At 43.5% G+C, this 17,413-nt stretch overlaps 2 non-coding genes across 2 annotated transcripts; both read right to left on the reverse strand.

The window, feature by feature from the left end:
- Positions 1-4,766: 4,766 nt before the first annotated feature.
- Trnag-gcc lies at positions 4,767-4,837 on the reverse strand. Its single transcript has one exon. It is a non-coding gene; the product is annotated as a tRNA-Gly (tRNA).
- A 94-nt stretch (positions 4,838-4,931) lies between these two features.
- Trnag-ccc lies at positions 4,932-5,002 on the reverse strand. Its single transcript has one exon. It is a non-coding gene; the product is annotated as a tRNA-Gly (tRNA).
- Between the last annotated feature and the right edge of the window lie 12,411 nt (positions 5,003-17,413).

The raw sequence follows: 17,413 nt of genomic DNA on the forward strand, positions 1-17,413 counted from the left end.
AATATACTCGCATATAGTGCAGTGCCCTCGCTATGAGTATCTAATAGATATGGGTAAACAAAAAGAGTGCAACCAGAACCAAACCCGAAATTCGAGTCTAAGCTCTGACTGCATCCGCTTGTAAATCATATTAAAATATTTATGCTGCCGCCCGATATCCCCTGTTGCTGCTCTTTTTTTGTCGTTTGGCTTTCACATTTTGTGGGGCCACCGATAAATTGTGAACAAATGACATTATGCACATGTGCTGCGGTATCTGTGTGTGTGCGGTTTATTTAGTGCATTTAGATAAAGCGAGCGAAAATGTCAACTTTTGCGACTATTTTTCGTGTTCGTAAGTTTGTCGGGACTGACACTGCCACACTGCCACTGTGCTACTGCAACTGGCTGCAATTATCGTGCAACAAATCATGGCAACAGTGGTTATTGTTGCTGCCGCCGCTGTAGTTTATGGCATTAGTTGTGTTAATTTATGTCCCATTTATGAAATATTTACAAATTTTTCAGCTATTATTGTTGTGGCGCAGATTTCGCACACCCACTCCTTGCCACTTATTGTGCCTTATCGCAATGGAACAAAATAAAATAAAATATTTTGTAAACCATTTTTCAGCTCAATTCACTGGGGATCGGTTCGCTTCGGTTGGTTTATTTATGGGATTTTGGATGCCTGCTCTCCGTGACCTCCGCCGGATGTTTAGTCGCAGTAACTTTTGTTTGTTGTTGGCCACCGGAGGTTGGGACTTATAATATTTATTAAAATTATGCACTCGGTTTGGCAATTAATTAATGTAATGACGTTTAAAGAGTGAGCAGGTTCCATTGAATGGCTAGGCAAAGCAGGTGTAATTAGTCCTAAAACCGGTGCACGAATAATTGATATCAATGGCCTAAAACAGTAGCGATGACTAAATGGATAGGAGAGGCATATATTTTATAAGCTGATTTTTAAACAAACATTTAAAACGTAATCGCATTCCAGTTTAAGCAGTTAATAGCATCTATTACGTATGGAAATGTTATGAACTATTTAATTGATATTGACTGCAGTAATTGTTATAGATATGAGAGCCAACCCTTAAAACCTGTTCATAGGGTCTTATTAACATAAAATTGAGTACATATTATATTAAACACATGGAATCTGATTGGAAACTTTGACTTAAAAGAATAGTCGCTATTACATATTCATATATTAATACTCTAGATAATAACCCTTCATAGTCAGCACATATAGAATCTTTCTTCATATAGACACTACATTTTCGAAATTATCTTCCATTTCAACTTGGCAAACATTGACCGAGTCCAGACGTGGCAAGACCAGACCCAATGTCACAACAATCTCCAATCTCCAATCGATTCCCAGCACAATTGCTGTTGATTAAGATGCTGATGGTGCCCCATGCCACATCGCTCTCCGTTTGTTGGCTGTTGTGTAAATGTTTGTGTTATTGATTAATTACATTTACAACAATCAAAGTTCATTGAGTGATACCAATCAAAACAACGCCAGCGAACAACATTGGATGCAGTGCGATGCAATGAATCTTCGAGTGGAAGTTGGAGTGGTGGGGCCAAATGGACGCGCAGCGATCGGAATGGCTGACTGAATGACTGAGTGACTGGATGACTGGATGACTGAGTGACTGAATGACTGACTGAGTGAGTGAGTGACTGAACGAGCGAAGAACATGTCTAATGTGCTTGTGGTGTTGCCCCTTGCTGGCTGATTGCCGCATGTTCGGCTTGTCGCTGCTTGTACGGCATTTGTCTGTTTTGGGCTCCGCGTTGCTTTGATCTTATTTCTTTCTCCTTTTTTTTTTTTTTTTTTGATCTTCACTCGCTTTGATTGATCAATTAAATTCATTTGTAAACAACTTCTTGCCGACGATGATGCGGCATAAAGAGTACAGATGTACAGATGTATTCCCCACCACAGGAAGACGGCGTCCTCAAAGAGCGGAGAAGATTTATTTGGTTTTCTATATTTACGCGGGAGTCGGTCGATCTGCGGGCCGGTTAAAGCCACAACAAACACATCCCGCTGATAATAATTACCAGATGATTTGGTCTATCTGGATAAATTGGTTTTGAGGTTGCAACTTGTAACAGGAATTTGTAAATTTGATTGATGCACATTCCTTTTTCAATGCTAGAAGTAGCTTGATTATTTTTGGAGGATTTTCAGTTTTTAAACAAGCATTTTATTTTTAAGTTTTCCAGATTTGCACAGTATTTTCTGCCATGCTGTTGGCCATGTACTGCTAGTTTATCGTACATTTTTATAGCTGTCAGTGCGTTGGCTGTCAAGTGTCAGAAACATTTGCAGCTTGCAACGCGCCAAATGCAAAATGCAAATGCACTTACGAACGTCTCTCGCCAAATGCCTGACAATGACAAGCCAAGAGAAGATATATATAAAAAGTGTACGTACTTGCCCGACGGATTTGCATTGTTCGCCAGATATGTATTACACAAGTCACAGGCAGTCAGCATAACAGCAACAGCAGTTGGGTTACAATAGTTCCTCGTGTTCGAGCAGGGGCACACACATGACTAACCCACCAACTGACTCACTAACTCACTAACTGAGTGACTGAACGTGCATATGTACATATATAGAAGCAATGACGATAATGACGGTGCCATGGGGTTGATGATGCTCTGACATTGCCTGACGCCTTGATTAAACTGTCATTTAACTTCATTTATTTTGACACAAAACTGACAAGAGACCCCCATTCTAAGTGGCAGCTTATTCAATTTTGCACACCCGTCAGCGCACTAAGAGTATTCAATAAAATAAATTTAAATACTATTTATTACGTATATAACATAGTTCGTAGACGTATTCCATATGCAATCCTCGATGCGGTCATCACACGTCTGAGAGATTGCATATTCAGATGGGTTACCCGATCCCAAAGTAACAAATCAATTCCACTCATCCGCAAGTCATCCCGAGAGGCGAGAGGAGGCAACTCATTTATGCTAAATAACAAGTGATTAAAGTTCTTTTTGCGCCGATATAAAGCTGTCACTAAACATAAATTACAATATGTCAGTCTCGAGAACCTTTGACTTTTATTAATGTAAACATGAAAAGCAACACGCACGCCGAACCTCCGAACCTCCGAACGAGCACACAACAGCTACAACATGCTGACACTGAAAGCCGAGATAAGTTACCCAGGCACACACACTGGCTCCGTCTCAGACCCCGTCTCAGATGCCCAGCATATAGCCCAGACCCAGACCCAGACCCAGACCTAAAAACCCCAACTCTGAAGTCGGGCTCCACTTGGAACCAGCGCTGACAGGCAAAAGTTTTGTCCGAGCGACGAGCTGTGTGTTTGTTATTAAAGAACCCGATGTGCAGCAGCGCAAAGAAGATGCAACACTTGAGGCTGGCTAGGATTGGATTTTGGTATAATATGCTAAATTACAGGCTTCACTGCTGCTGTTGGCTTGGTTTATGTTGAACATACAATATTATAAACTTTGTGGTTTTTAATTATATATTTTAGGTTAATTATGTCACAAAAGAGTTCCAAATTCTAAAGCTTTAAAAAAGATTTTTTAAATTAACAGGTTTTATATAAGTTAACCGGAAATCATCCTATAAAAATGATAATATTCCTTGACAGCTTCCTTCCCAACTCCGTTCCAAACATTATTTTTCACATCGGCATGTTTTACTGTACTTTAACAGCCCCACCCCGCTAGTTTTGCATTCATCTGGCTATATCTTGGTATACCGTCCTGGGCTTTTGTGTGTTTGCGCTCACTTAGCGATCATATCATTTTGACATGCTCGTGTGTTTAAGCTGTCAAATTGCCTGCTGTCTACGGCTGCTGTCTGCGATAGCTTGTGGCTCCCTCTCTCTCTCTCTTTACCTCCATCTCGCTCCTACGGAGCCTTAACTATCTTTTCGTTTTACATGGGCTAGTCGCGCACTCCTCGGTGCCCCGGTTGTCTATTTGTATCTGGACAGGCACTTCGGTCGGCCTCATGCCTCCTTAAGTTGACGTGTTACGCTGTCAGCATGGAGAAAACCTCAATTTCAAACTGTCAGTTTATATGTCAGCTCCAACTGACAGTTCTCCATGTTGTCGCTGTCTCTCTCTCTCTCTCGCCGATTCGTTTCGTTTCGTTTCTTTCGTTGGGTTACGTGGTTTGGCATGCGCTCGCTTTGGCTTTTCCACGGACTCGGATACAGATACAAAGCCGGCGACAGCGACAGATACTTAGATGGGCATTTGAATAATGCGCACACAAGTCTGGCTTACAAGAGGGGCTTGCTTGGGGATACTATACTGCTTAAGGCTGCTCATTTGACCATGATCCTAACTCTATTCATGGTGCGCGCCTTCTTCAGGGGAAACAACTCAACTCGACTCATTCGGACTGCTGTCCGCAAGGTGAATGGGAAAAAGATACGGATGCGAGTACGAGTCCGCGGAATCAAGTGATCGTTTCCCAACTGATCTTTGATTAAGTTTTACAACCACGATTCCTGGAAGTTTGCCGACTTTTTAAGTAGCTACGAAGTTGTAAAGCCGATGCTACTGTACTGATTAACTTTATAAGCGGATTTTAGGATAATTCTTCCACGCAGGTAATATCTAATATAAAAAGGTACTTTAATAGATATAAAGTTGGTTGTAAATATGCTTATAGGGTAAAAATATTGTATTTGTTAGAATTAGACCGTGCACCAGCCCTGAGAAAACTTGTAAGCTAAAAAATCAAAATATGTATTTGCATCGGCCGGGAATCGAACCCGGGCCGCCCGCGTGGCAGGCGAGCATTCTACCACTGAACCACCGATGCTTCTTATTTTCTTTGGTCAAAATTACCGAACATAAACTACAACAACGGCTTTATGATTTTTCTTAATCTTTTAACAAAAAGGAAAATATAAACATGCATCGACCGGGAATCGAACCCGGATCACCCGCGTGGGAGGCGGGCATTCTACCATTGAACCATCGATGCCGAAGTGGCGTTCCGAAAAAAACTGACAAACATAAAAGGCTTTAAGGATCATTGGCCAATATCATTGTAATTCCAAATCGAAGGGCTTGAACTCCTTCATTTGAAAGATGCTTTCAAATATCTTCCTGAGCTAATAAGCTCCCAGAGTGCAAAGCCAGTGTTCATCACCTGAGAAACAATCCCTTTCTCAGCGAGGGACAGTTACCTGGCCGTGTTCTTAAGCGATAAATAAAGTTGTGAACATTGGCCCGATTTGTTTGTAGGTAGGACCGCCGTTCGGTTCGCTTGGCAAGGTATGGTGTGGTATGGGTTGGCATGGGTTGGCAATCGCCATCCCCATCCCCACGGTCTTATGGCTGCCGCAGTGCCTCCCTCCCTCCCAATCCACCGACCCCATAACCATGCCCATACCATCCATCCTGATCCGAGCCTTGGCTTTGTCGGCCCTGTCGTTCGTTGCACTGCGTCGGACACAAAAGATTTACGATTATGGCGCGACTATTAAAAAGTTTCGCCTCTCGCACACCTCCGCCACCGCTACTCCTCATCTCTCACTCAAGCCCACATCCAAAGTCAAAATATTGTGTAAAAAGTAAAAATAAAAGGCCAACAAACAGAGTGGGGGCCTGGTTTTTGCAGCCGGCTCTCTGGATCGATTAATTATGTGCGGAATTTGGTTTATTGAGTACGAACCGCCTTTAAATTGTCTAAAAGACCCGGAGAGCTGTCAGGGCATGTTCATTCGTTTCGGGGGGCGATCGCAGATCGCAGATCGGCGATCGGAAAACGGAGAACGGAGAACGGGTTTCAACGGCTGACTACGCCTGTAATTTATGAGTTTAACTATAATTTTTAACATTTACGCTGCGCCTGCGTGCGCTTGCAATATGACAATTTTACTGAGCGACAAGGAGCTCAACGAAGGGAGTATATGTATATTCAGTCAGGAGTCCAATGGACACAAAGATCGGAGAGTCCGGGGGACAGGTCATATTTGGACTCTACATGGACAGCTGGTCAATTGAGTTGGCCCGAATGCCGGCGTGTTGGCGGGGCAACCATTTTGTTGTTTTCGATTAGACTGTTAAGTTGTCAAGCTGAAATTGATTTGTAGCCACTGGCCGACACTGGCCGGCCTCTTTTAAATTGCTCAAATTAATGTTACACAAGGTGTTGCCTTCGTTGAGGTTACAGCCAACTCTCCACCAACTTTGGCTGCTCAGCCAACTGGATGCTGATCGTAAATCGATCTGGCTAACCATTTGCCCGGCTGCCAAGGGGTGTTATGACTGCTGTTAGATGCCGGACTAATCGCGGTTTTGTACGAGTGTCCAAGCCTTAATCGATGCTGATTGGCGTGAACTATTTGCCTGTTAAAGTGTAGCTGGTTTATTTGGAGCCGTGGCGACACTCGTGCGGTTCTTATTGGCCTTCCTTTCCGACTTCGTAATTTAAAGCAGCTTCAGCCACTGCCTAATCAAAACGCTTTCCAAAGAGAACTTTTATATGGTCATAGTTAAATTTATTATTTGGTAAAATATATAAGTTTCGATTATCTTCGATTTGTAATCCGAATAGTCCTAAGGGGGCTGCACATACCGAGCACTTCGATACAGTTTGAGAGATGAAGGCTTATTTACTGCATTAAAAAGCATTCGACCCTGTATGCTGAGCACCCCGTTTATATAGTCAGCCGATAGTTTTTTGTTCAGGGGTGAGCCCTCTCCTTTAGCTGGAATCTTATCCGATTTCTTGGTGCCGAATCCAAGAATAGAGCTCTCCACAACCGCAGCCAAAGCTAAAATTAACAGCAAAGTCCAGCGCAAATGCTTCGATTGCATTTTTTCAAGAGTTGGGTATTATAATGCTATGAAGTTCTCCGAAGTGGTTATTTTTTCCCAGTTTGATATGAGTGATTGACACATAACACATTGCTGGCAATGGATGTAATCGTGCTGATCGGACTCGAACAAGTGCTTAATCGCTTTATAGCGTGATTTCTGAACGCGATTGCAACCCACTAAAAATCCCAATTAACCGCCATTCTCATTATATGCTGGTTATCTGATAATCCAAATATTCATTGCGATTGCGTTTGCGACACTCATGGGGTGACCATCATGGCCGGCCTGACTAATCATTTTCGAAATCCACTCCGATTAGTCGTTATGCACACGTCCACTAATCCGCCAACGTTTCCAGCTCACTGATCTGTGGATTTCATTGGGGCAGTGACAAGGGGTGGTGCGTTTCCAGTAACCAACCAACTAACTAACTGACTGGCTGACTGACTGAGAGACAGTCAGATACGGTGTCTATCCTCCGGATCTGGCTTCAAAGGAGTGTGCGACGCCTTAGACGGCAGTGGATTTGGATGACGCCCCGCCCAGTACTTGATCCGGGGCTTCAAGTGGCGGGGCTTGTGTGTGTGTCAGGCCCGACTATAATCTGACATTTAATTAATAATAAAGTTGACAGTTTGTTTTGAGTGACTGTGACAGTTTTAATTGAGATTTGTTCTCCAAATACCCTGCACGGTTCGCAGTAGAGCTTATGCGTTTCCGCCCGTGCAGATGACAGTCATTTTGGATAGCGGGTAAATATAAAAGATTATTAACTTTAGTTTTTTTAAAGTTGGTGACATTGGAGATTGGAGTAATGTATGTTCTGTGTACGGCTTATCCACAGACATTTTAGTTACAGATTAAAATAGATTTTTGTTCTCCACGAGAGGCAAAAATATCATAGATATTGAATAGCTGCAGCGAGCAGAGTGATTTTCCCCAGTGATCTCACTTCCACTCAATCTTCATTTTTAGCCACTTGTAGTTGGACATCGACAAATGACCATCGCTATCTGCCTTTGATCTTCAAGTGCCTCAATCTTGGCCCCTTCCCCAAGCGAATCACTAATTACTGGGCTGTGCAGGGCATTCGAATGGACTTGATATTCGAAACAAGCGGTGAGAGTCAGTGAGTGAACGAGCACCCACCAGCGTCAACGAGGTGCCACTCAGAAAAGTCCAAACCACTTAAGTGCCTTGGGGGCCAGAAGGGGGAATTTCCAGCCAAAAAACAAAAATAAAAATAATAATAAAGAAAGAAAACATAAAAAACGCATAACGAAATGGGCTTTCGGGTCGATTGAAAGGCGATTAGCGAACAAAACAGAAGTGGCATGTTTTGATGATGATCAGCCGGGCACGTCGGATTGCCAGCAATCAAATCTGAATGGTGTGGGGGTTTCTCGTGGTCCACGGGTGTCTGCGGGGGAGCTCCGTAAGCTGGACACGCGTAAAAACGCTCCCCAGAAGACTTTTCAATTGAGTTGTTAAGCTGTCTGATGACGGTTGTCAAGTCCCCCTCCCCATTCGCTCCCCATTCGCTCCCCATTGCCGCTGCATTCGCTATGTGGCAAATGCTTGCGCGATAATTGAGTTTTATGATTGACACGACAACTTTGCTTTTTAAATTGACATAAATTTCAATATGTCGCACACAAAAGCGAGGAACACAACTGCGAGTTAAGCGAACCAAAAGCGATCTATCTCCCCATCCCCCTATGTATCTCCGCCTGCCCCTTGTCAGTCCGCCAGTTCTCAATATTCTGCCAGGGCGATAAATTGTGCAATAAATTTCAATTACTGTTATTTCGCCCGGCAAAGCGCCCATAGAATCCAAACCAGCTCTCGACCAAAAACCCATATAAACTATTTAAGTGAACCGAAAAAAAATGCGGAAAAATGAATGTGGAAAAGGAAGGCGAAACAAGAAATACAAGAAATATGCGACACACAAATTGTGATAAATTTTATGTTAAAGTGCATGAAATTATATGGCGACACATTTGGGCACTCATAAATTTTATTTAAACAATTTACAATTGTCATTCGAGAATTGCTTGTCGCAATTGTTGTTGCCATAGCTTTTGTTGTTGTTACCGTTGTTGTTGTTGGCTTCGCAGTCAGCGACTGGACAGCGACTTTGTTGTTGTTGGGCTATAGTTTATGTTGTTGCTTATGTGCGGCTTTGGCCTGCGAATTATTTATGTTTTATTGTCAGTTGGAGGTTATTATATTGCCATATTGAAGCACGTTAGCGCTATAAAAATAAAAAGCCAATGATATGCACGTTTTAAGTGGCTTGAACAAAAATTGGTTTTACGACCGTAAGTGAAGGTTGGGCTGACTTCAATGCATTCGTTGATTGGATATTTGGATTGGATATGGGGCACTTTTCAATAAAATACTGGAGCTCTATCCACTCTTGAAATTTTTAAGATACATATAAAAAGTAAGATGATATGCATAGATGTGGGTAACAACTAAATAGTTGGCTAGTAAAACCCGCCACCTTATAGTTAATACCCGTTTGGAATTCACATTAATATTTCCTTTTCATTAAGCTTTCAATTATTGATATCTCAATATCCTGAGTGCATCAGCAAACTGTCTCAGAATCCCAGCTGGGTAAGCCCGTTGTAGTTATAGTAGTTCGTTTGATCAGTTGGTTGAGTTGGTTGGGGAAAATGGATTGAATCCCGAGTGCGCACAAGTCATTTGCCTTCGTCTGGCACTCGTAATCGTAATGTTCGTTTGATTTGCCAGCTTAATTAACCCAGCGAAATGCTCCGAAACGTTTCCAGTCGAAAAGCAGCAGCAGCGGCAGCCGCAAGTCAATCAAGTGAGAACATCAAAGCAAATGTCGCCTGCACTTTGCACTGCCGACAAGATGAAGGCGAACCGCTGGGAAAGTTTCGAGCAACCCGGGATTCCGGAGGACTTCACTCAAAGTTCTCGCCCTCGTTCAGTCCAACTGACAGGGCCAGACATTTTGGCCCTGTTTATCCACTGCGCACCACTGCGATCCACTTCAGCGTCCTGCTGCCACCAACCAAAATCCAGCTTCCACCAACCAAAATCCAACATCCAACATCCAACATCCAACATGCAGCATTCAGCATTCCGCATTCAGCATTCAGTACCAGTGACAACTTACTTTGGCATTTGGCTGTCAGCATGCTGTCAGACATTTAAACAATAAATGACCAAACACTTTTCATTATGTTGCTCTTTGCGGTTTCGCCTGCAAAGGACAGGAAAACCGACTTTGACTTTGCTCGCAATTGAAATCCCAGTTTGAATCGGACGGACGTCGATTCAAAGCCCCTTTTAAAACTGACTGATTCGCACAAAGAATGTTGAGTGCTGAATGTTGGCCATTCATATGAAAATACTTTTCGAATTGCTGCTGATGTGGGTCAACGTCAACTTGTGGGTCGGTGGGCGGTCAGAGGTCAACGTTTTTACTGCTGTTACTGTCATAAAAACGTTGCCAACATGCCTCACAAGACCCAAAAAAGTTATTCGCCCGGCTTTGGTCCGAATGTGCTTTTGGTCGGCGATACAAATGCGAACCCATTTCAAAAATGTTGACACCCAACATAGGGCAATTAAATTCATTTTTCATTCATCTGTTACATACGTGTGTGTGCTGGACACAGTTGGCAGCCTTGTTGAAAGTAATTGACATATTGCGTTGCAAAGTTTGAAAGGTTTTTCTCTTATGGCAAACACACTCGCTTCGGCTGCAATTCTGTGGACTGGTTATGTCGGAAGGCTAGAATCAGGAAATTTGGAAATTTCCACTTTGGCAAACGTTTTTGTAAACTGTCATCGTGGAATGGTCATGTTGCAAACTTGAAAATCAAATTAAGAATATTAGTTTTGTTTTGAAATGCTTCTGTCAGCGCCTAAAATACTTGTTATTGAGCAATCTAGCAAATATTATTTCTCCACTTGTTTCTCAAATAATTTCTGAACATCTTTATGAGCTCTCGAACTTTCGAGCAATTATTTCCCATAAAATATCACTCACCGCACCCATTAATGCCTACAATAGATTCCGAGTATCCAGTGCCAGCGATTTATAGCCTTACCCCCACAATCGTCTTGTCACTTCCAGTGTCAGTTGGGTATTAAGTGCGTTTCGAGGCCATTAATGGACTCTAAACACGTTGATGGCATTCTTTGCCTCAAGACCGAACATTCGAACAAATTGCTCTGCACACATTAGGAAGATTTGGAATGGCTTTCTCCTCGGTCCTTGGACACCGCTCCTCTCCACAAGTCCACAAGCCCACGCACCTTGGGCACTAAGTCCCCTCCATCGTCGGGCCATAAATTTCGTTTTATTTATGAGCATTTAATTTTTGTAACATTAATTTAAACATAACTGCCAAAACATAAATTTGCTTCCGTTTCAACTAATTATGTCCGCCGTCGTCCCTCGTCCCTCGTCCCTCCGGCAATCCCCTTCCCCTTCCCCTTCCCCTGCCCTTCGTGGCAATCGCTCAAGCATGAAAATTGTTGACTGCACAAAAGGCAACATCAGAAACACCCCCTCACACACCCCGCACAGTCGAAAACCGCATAAATTTAAATGTGTGCCCTCGTCGGGTCCGCCCCCGCCCCCGCCACGCCCCCCTCTTTTTCTTCATCGTTTAGGGACTGTGCGAGCGCCACGTTTTATCTTCCCGTTCGCGGGAATGGAATGGAAATGGGATTATGGGTCCACCACCACATGGAGTGGGCCAGTTGGTTGGGGCTGGAGTTCTTTAAGTGCCGCTACACATGCATCGGCACCGCCATCGCTCGCAACCATATAAATTTTGATCTGTTTTGCCGGCTGCCCTTTTGAACCGCGTCCAAATTAGTTGCTCATCCAGGCAATTAAACAAAATGGGCCTTGTGCGCAGGGCTGGATAAAGTGCACGGGAACTCCTTCGACTTAACATAAAATGGTAATTTTTGGAAATAAAAAGAAATGGTATTTTTTAAAATATTAGGAGTTCAATTTATAATGAAAATGTATATGGCACTGATACTCGAATTCGCTAGAAATACTAACCACAAACCGCATTGAATGTAAGTAGATATAAATCGTTTGTTAATTATTATTAATTTTAGTTAATATACCATACTATTTAAGGTGGTCATTCTCACTCAGCCCAACCCCTTTCACGGTTCTACTTGGCTGCTTCTGGTGCCCTGGAAGCCGAAAACAAGAGCCGAATAAAGAAATACGGCCAGAGACACGGCACAAACATAATAATCATAAATATATCAGCCGGCTAACTTTCGGCTTGGCATAATAAAATCCAATTAAAAACCAAAGAAAGCAAATGTTTACGACCTGACACAGTCCAAGGGGCGATGGACCGCAGGGGGGAGCCGGGGAGGCCGAAAAGGGCTGTCTGTCTGTCGACGAGAACATTGAGTTATGTTAATGGGCGGCGCAAAATATGTCTGCGCCCCCACAAAGGGGGGCCATATCGAATTGGAGAGTGTTTTTTTGAGGTAGCACACAAAAATATTTTCCAAAGGGGTTGAGACAATATTACTCGAGAGGATATTGCCCAGATGGATATCTTTTAACATATTTAATATAAATTACTTTGTATCTAGGCACCCTGAATTCCAGCATTGATTTGTTAGTAATCTTTTCAAGAGCACAAGAAGTTTTCTTTGCGATCTTTATGTATCATCGGACCCTAAACCAGTACACTACCCGCAGTTGGACATAGACAAAACGGTAGTCAACAAGCCCTGGCAGAAACAGCATCCATGGCCAACTAACACCACATAATTCACAGGAAATGACAAACAGCTGAGCTCGAGCCATCAGGGCACCCTTCCTGCGCGAAATCCTGGGACCCCAAAATCCCTGCCCCTTGGCAAGTGTCAGCGTAAATCTTGAAACTCGCCGAGCAGAAAGTGTTGCCTTTGTGGAAATTGACTTGGCCAAAACCAGCAGCAGTCCAGACTCGGACTTGAAGTGGGTGTGACGAGGTGGGCCGAGACGGTGGTGCTTTGCACTTTATTATTTATGGCTGTCGGGTTGAGTACGAATTCATTTTATTTATGAAGCAAGTCAGCCAAGCGACCAGCCAAACAGCCAAAGAGCCAAGCGGCCAAAAAAGAAAGACAACCCAAAGCGAATGGCTAACGGACAACTGTGGTCGTTGTGGCTTTCTCGACTACTGAAACCCTGAACAAAAAACAACTCTTTTCTTCTCGCCCAGATGGGGAAATGGTTTCGGCTCACACAGCAGTGGTTTATGTGGCCTGCAACCTTAACCATTAATTTCGTATTGAAAAATGGTCTGTTTCAGCATTAAAAGTTTAAAAAAAGAGAACTAGAAATAAAAAGTTGGTTTCTAAAATAAAAACACTTTGTTAAAACAATCACAATTAAATTATAATAATATTTAACACATAATAACAAGTAAGCTACAAAAACGATTTTATTTTTGATGAAACATTTTGTAAATCTCTTCCAGCAATTTTATACATTCAAATGAGAACCAAAACTTTTTATTGACCATCAAGCTACAGAGCTCAAGTCGTTCCACTGTACTTACAGTGAGGATTCCCCAAAGAAAGTAATCCCATCCGCAGTTGGCAACACTTGCACTGTGGCTCAGCGAGACAATGAGGCCATCCCTCTTGCCTTTGGTTCCTCCCTCAATCCTCGACTTTGGCCACGGTCGTAGCAATTTTCGAGTCGGCTAATTAGCTTTGGGTGTATTGTTTATAAATTTATGACGCATGTTAAATGGGTTTAATTTATTTATGGCACTTTGACCGCCCTTACAAGAGCCCAAGTCCAAGACCATGGCCGAGTCGAGTGCTTAAGCTGTGGCCAATTGAATTTTCGTTTGTGAATTATGTTTATGAGCTGTCCTGTTCTACTCTGTTCTGTTCTGTTGTGTTTTGGTTTGGTTTGGTGCCGGTTCTGGTTCTGGTTCGGTTCTAGTTGTGGCGTGATGGGCTTTCCTGGGTGGGGGACACCGAGGCAGTGTTCCACATATTTGTGCGGTTAATTAGAGACGCCTCGTGGCGGGGCGCCACCAGAGTAAGCGCCCGACAAGAGACCCAATTAAAACTTCAAGTTGTCAGCCATCCAGCTATCAGCACCACCAACCTCCCCCGGCGGGTCAAATGGCTCTATTATGCGGATTCAATGGGGAGGTGGGCGGAGAAATCAACCCCGATTATGAAAATGGGAATACAAAATTCTGATGACTATCATTATGAGTGTGGTGATTATTCAAAAGGCACAAAACTCGAGGGATAAGAACGACTTAATTGAATACGTTTCAAAACTGCAGAGCATCGGGTATATCACTTTCAAGAAGGATTAGGCACTTTTATGTTACTGTAAGCTAAAAAATTGGAATCATATTGCTGAACATTGCCTTATGAAATCAACATAGTAGAGTGCTCTAATTAAAATGAAAGGTTTATTTGATTTTGGAGTAATACTTTATATATAAAGGAGTGCTTTTGTGAGATAAATGTTTAGTTAGGGAATTTTCGAAGTCGTTCTCGCTTCGGCGTGGGTAGTTCAAAGAAATTCGGAAGAAACTCTGTTGTCGCACCCAGGCGCCGGGGTCGAATGATCAATGGGCGCTAATTAGTGTGTCCTCCGCTTTCGGACCTTTACACATGCTCGCTCGATTCCCGGATCCACTCCGCTGGACGCCCCCATCCTCCTGAGCCGGGGGTTTTCAGTTACAAGTGCTGATTACGGCCTTGCCTTTCCCTAGTATTATGTGTTTTTGTTTTTCGGGTTTCCCGCTGCGGCCGCAGGTCATTTATTATGTTGCTTGCTGTTGTTGGGCGGGACTTGAATTTCAATCATGAGCTGTTGTTGCTGCCGCTGCTGCTGCCGTTGGTCGCTGGGCCTTCGATTAGAAATTGCGATAATGTCCGATGGCGACAAAGTTTCCGAGGCGCCCAGAAAGAATGGCCAGTTGGAGAGCCGACTTTCCCCTTCACATCCCATATCCCATATCCCACATCCCACGATCCCCAGTACCCAGTCCCCGATTCCCAATCCCCAAGCCGATATCCCATAGGCCACATCCTCGCCCATCGGCGCCTGTCTGCAGTTTGTCAATGCGACGGCGGCCAGAGGGCTTATCTGCACTTGGCTGCCACTAAATTATGTTTTATCTGCATCTGTGGGTCATCGTGTTACTCCCATGCACGGGGAGTACATTTAGCGTACATGTACATATATCTCCGGCGCTGTTGTGGTCACTTTGATCGATGGGCCCCGAGCGCTAATGAGCAGCAATTAATAAAGCCATGGACTTTGTTGACCGCAACAATATTCCAGTGTATTTGTGTGGGCATTCGGCATTCGGCATGCGGCATTCGGGAGAATAGAGACATTCGGGGGGTTGACCAACGGCCAGTGACTTAGTGACTTGTCGGTGTCCAGCTGATTAATGCCACGCCACGATAATGAGGTTTTGACTTGGCTCTGGAATATGTTTTAATGCCCATTTGATTGATGCCGATGCCCAAGGCGACGGCAAAAGCGCTTAAGGCACTGCCAAAAACTAAGTTTCTTAGAAGTATTTTTGGTGAGGACGGAATGGCTTGAGCTTGAGGGTTGATGGGTTAATTCTTGGGAACTCGCAAAGGGTTGGCCAACTCAAGCAAATATAAGCCTGCATCACAATTTAAGGTCTCAGCTGTGTAGATGAGTGTGCAGCTTTAAACCAATTACTATTATATATCACATTTTAATACATATCAGTTTTGAATAAATGTTTGCAAATGGAAAGTAAATTCGGCTGTTATTAATTAACTTGTCAGCTGGATATGCAAAATCGGGCAAACAGAACAATATATGTGTGAAATGAATATATGAAATGTACTGTGACCAGACAAAGTTATTTTCCATCACCTGTCAGATGAACCTTCAATGCCATTTCCCTTTGCTGTCACGCCTTTCTTTTATTCATAAAACGCCCAGGGGATGGAGCAGCTGCAACGATTACCACGAAAAAAGCGGATATAAATGTATTTAAGTTATGTAAATGAAATGCGCTTTGCAATTGCTTTTTTGGCCGAGCCCCTCCCGCAACACTGCGCAAAAATACATATTTTTTGGCGCAGTAGTTTAGGGAGCGCGTGCAAAAATAATTTATGGGGGCCATCAACAATCCTTAGAGCTGAAATGATAGATGGCGTGCCAGGATGTCTGCCATCCAGCGAGAGTTGGACTACAACTGAAACCGAAACCGAAACAGAAACTGAGTCTGAGTCTGTAACTGAGTTTGCAGTCGAGAGTCGGAGCCAAAGTCGAAGGCAAGTTAACCCAAAACCCCAAATTCGCTGCGGGCGCAATATTTCTCGCACTCACTGTCACCGAGGGAAATGGGAGTTGGGAGTTGGGGCCTTCGACTGGAGGGTGTCGAGCACTTTCCGAATTGAAATGTCGTTTTGGCTGGCGCTAGAATTTTTCATTGCCAATTGCTGCCAGGCAGTGGCAGTGGCAGTGGCAACTCGGGGTGAAGACGGGCTTTGCCAAAAGCTGCCATATTTCTCGAGGGCCCGGCACAAATGTCACATCAATCTTGTGGCCAGCGTTGCGTAAGAAGTAAAGAAAATATTCATTTTGTTTTTTGCGCCAGGTCCCGCTTCTCTGCCACCCCAAATGAAGAAAGAACATGAAATCAAGTCTTCCCGCTGGCTGCTTGCGAAAATGATTAATGGCCTGGCGTGTTGTGCGAATTTTTATATGCAAGACGCCTGCTGCAGAAAGGCCAAAAGAAGGGCCAAGTATTTTGATTGAATGAACTGTCCTAGGGTTTCCGCAAGTTGCTTATATTGGGCTATCAAGACACTGATGGTATTAAGATATTATATTCTAATTTTTGATGTCAAGAAAAACTGCAATTGGACTGAGAAACTATCTCAATCTGGCATTATTAAAACTGTTGCCTACTTAGAAGGTTAATTGGTTAGCCAAGCAAATTAATACCTTACTAGATCTTGGTCTTTCAACAACTTAAACTGTAGCACAACTTTTATAAGGTAACATAAACTTTGCATTAAATTGATTACACATTGGGCTTAAAATTGAAACTTAGCGCACCATAACGCAATTAAACAAGCACCCTCAGCATAATTTGCCAAGTAACGTTGCCACACAAGCACAAGTTATCAAGTCATCAAGTCATCAAGTGCGGGTGATACCACCCCCTCTTATGGCCACCGCATAGTTGACTCCCTCTAAAGTCTCCTCTACGCCACTGCTCACCTCTAACACGGCCACAGCGTCATTTGCGCTGCTTAAAAGTTGATTCGAAAAGTTTTACACCGCAACCGAGTGGGGAAAGTGGCGGAAAAGCGGGTGGAAAGGTGGGAAATTTGCGAGACATGAAGAGAGAGGGACGCGGAGGTGGATCCTTGAACATGCCGCAGTCGACGCCTTCGCTTTTCATCCTAGCTCCTGGCTCACACACACACTTGCACGCAATTAGGCATAATCACCTACACACACAATTAAACAGGAGCCCGCCAAAACAGCAACTCACACAGATACAGGAGC

Source organism: Drosophila yakuba, chromosome 2L, assembly GCF_016746365.2.
Source record: "Drosophila yakuba strain Tai18E2 chromosome 2L, Prin_Dyak_Tai18E2_2.1, whole genome shotgun sequence".
NCBI classification, from domain to species: domain Eukaryota; kingdom Metazoa; phylum Arthropoda; class Insecta; order Diptera; family Drosophilidae; genus Drosophila; species Drosophila yakuba.